The following is a 2,946-nucleotide window of genomic DNA, read 5'->3' as shown; positions in this document are numbered from 1 at the left end:
AAAAACAATCTCTCTAAGAGATGGCGTTGATCCCGGTGTACACTCGAGCAGACGAGTGCCAGATGCAGACCGCAGCAGCCAGCAAAGTAATCTAACCTAATCATGGGCACCGGTGATGTGTTGTGTTTGTGTATAAATTTGACAGGCCGGTGAGAAAGAAATGCGTACGGAAACTTATATTGTCAATATTCGTAGTGATAATTATACAATTTATTGTTGCCAGCCTCATTCCATGGAATGTGAAATCAGTGTGTTGAGAAGTAACACCTGAGGAATATGTATATGAGTCCACTAGTCATGCACCTATCCACCAGACTCGACAAAATGATTCGTATATTTATAAATTACATTATCCATACTATTGATTTACAAAGGTAGTCCTTGGGATAATAAACCTGTCTACATGTAATATACTGAATTAGTTATTGGACTCATGGAAGTCAGTGTAAATTCTTTAATCATTATTCTACTTGGCTTAATCACAAATGTAAGAAATGCTTATAATCATAATTCAGGTTAGATTGTTATTGTTTTTATGCACTACCATTTTCACCTTTGGATCTATGCACTTTACAATGAGAAATTTCAAAGACGTCTAGAAGAACGATATGAAACATGTATATTCTGTCTACTAATGTTACATCTAAAGAGCTCGATGAAGCTGATAATGAGTGCATAATTGGCAGGTACTATTTATTGTCCTTATAAATAAAAAAAGTAAAAGCTGATAAACATTTCCTTCTATTCAGTAATTAATTTTAAGATGATAAGTAAAATGTATATGTGTATACATTTTATTGTAGATAAGAAATAATTAACCATAAAATGGAACAGAAAAAGAAACAAGTTGAAGCAGAAAAGAGAAAGAAAAAGAAAAAGAAAAAGAGATATCAGGATGGTGAATTAGGAGATGGTGAATATGAAATAGCCGGGTTAGTGTGGTAGAAATAGCCACTGATCAAACTCGAAGTGGTGCAGATGTTCCAACAGTTGCTCAACTTAATTCGTTTTTGGAATCTCATCCTGGTTGGGAACCAATGGAATCTGACAGTGAATATGAAGATGAAGATGAAAATGGTAAAGAAGAGAAGAAAATGAGAAACAAAGAACTGAAGAAGAAGAGGAAAAGTCAAGAATACTATTCAGAAAGCTGAAGCTGAATGATGATGAGTACAAACTGAAGAACAAATTTATTATAATATTGCTCACACTATCAATGTAACAGTTACCCAGGAAGCTTTTATAATAGTTAATGGAAAAACTAAAGGAATATCAAATTAGAGGTCTTGAATGGATGATTTCATTATTTAAAAACAACCTCAATGGTATTTTAGCTGATGAGATGGGTTTGGGTAAAACAATTCATACTATATATTTGATAAGTTATTTTATGGAGAAAAAGAAAGTAAATGGCCCACTTCTTATTTTTGTTCTGTTGTCTACTCTTTTAAATTGGATGCTCGAATTTGAAAAATGGGCTCCAAGTGTTGTTGTTGTTTCATGTGAAGGATCTCCAGCTGGCAGAAAAGCGATACAATCTCAAATACGTGCCACTAAGTTCAATGTACTACTGACTATTTACGAGTACATTATAAAAGACAAAAGTGTCTTGGCAAAGTTACAGTGAAAATACATAATTATTGATGAGGGTTACAGAATGAAAAATCATCACTGTAAATTATTGTCAAACAGCAAAATGTTCTTGTGCACACTTCTTGTTTGTGACCATAGTTCCAACATCAACATAGATGCTCCACCTGCAGACTAAATATTTTAAGACAAATTAGCTTCTAGCTCTTACTGAATTAGAGAATCTGAGACAGAGAAGGCTTTTTTGCCTTTGCCAATAAGTTTTCTGTTTACTAAATTTGACAATACTAATTTAAAAATGAAACTATTTTTTCTACATGCATTAACAATTTATATTTGGGATATTAGTAAAGAAAATGTAATCCACGAAATAAATAGTTTTACAATTGGATTATTACTGTAAAATTGCACAATGTATTACTGGGAAATCGTAAATTCTGTAAAAAAGATTGAGATATATTTTAGAAAGTATCAATAAAGATTTTGTAATTGGATCTATTACATGTAATATTACAAGTGATAATGTTGTGTATATAGCAGGTATAGTGAATGGATTGTTGTGATTTAACCAATGATGATTAGGCCTAGGGCAATATTTACTCTATTGACAATAAACGTTAAGAATACCAGAATCCTCCACCTCAACATTATTTGCATCTACTGCCCAAAAAGATTTATTTCTAAACTTATTTATATACAAATAAAGTTTGTTTGTATACCTTACACTTGTTAAACATTTTTAACAAACAAACAAAAATGGAAACAAGTGTGCAAGGTTTTAAAATAAATCTTGAATGTATTTTAAATAAAAATATATAATTTAAAATACAATAATTGAAACTGAGATTATTTATAGAATTGGTTGATTTTTTTGTACATAAAATAATTGATTTTTTAAAACAAATAGCTGTTTATTTATTATGTTAATGTCATCGATTTTTTACTATACATAAAATAAATCTTGCAGTATATAAAACTTCAAATTACTTATGTAAACGCATGTAAATTAAAGTAGAAATTATTAAATTCCTTTTGTTTTCTTGACGAGAGGTTGATGTTTTTTTGCAGTAATATCTCCAAGTGGCCAAATTGCCTTTAAAAGATCTGCAGTTTACTAAATATTCAAAAACCTTGTAACTAAAATTACTTGTATTTCATAAAATTGCTGCTGCTAATAAATACAAATTATTTTAGGGTTGTTTTGTACCTCAGGTGTTGTTGCCCAACACACTGATATCGCATATGATGAAATATACGTTGCCGCATGCATTTCGTGCTCGCGCATCTCTCAAATTTATACACATCACCGCCCAATAAACCTTGCGTGGAAAGCTCGATCTGGGCACGGAGTGCCGT

The 2,946-nt window shown here is 31.3% G+C and overlaps 1 long non-coding RNA gene across 2 annotated transcripts; it reads left to right on the top strand.

Annotated features, from left to right (window-relative positions):
- LOC106657557 lies at positions 1-2,222 on the top strand. Of its 2 annotated transcripts, XR_001339517.2 has the most exons (3): positions 1-439; positions 516-686; positions 804-2,222. It is a non-coding gene; the product is annotated as an uncharacterized LOC106657557 (long non-coding RNA). The 2 variants fall into 2 exon arrangements; XR_001339516.1 differs by having other exon boundaries at positions 5-686.
- Positions 2,223-2,946: the final 724 nt, after the last annotated feature.

This window comes from Trichogramma pretiosum, unplaced genomic scaffold (genome assembly GCF_000599845.2).
Source record: "Trichogramma pretiosum strain Unisexual culture from Peru unplaced genomic scaffold, Tpre_2.0 scaffold231, whole genome shotgun sequence".
Classification (NCBI taxonomy): domain Eukaryota; kingdom Metazoa; phylum Arthropoda; class Insecta; order Hymenoptera; family Trichogrammatidae; genus Trichogramma; species Trichogramma pretiosum.
This window is presented reverse-complemented; position numbering and strand designations above follow the sequence as displayed.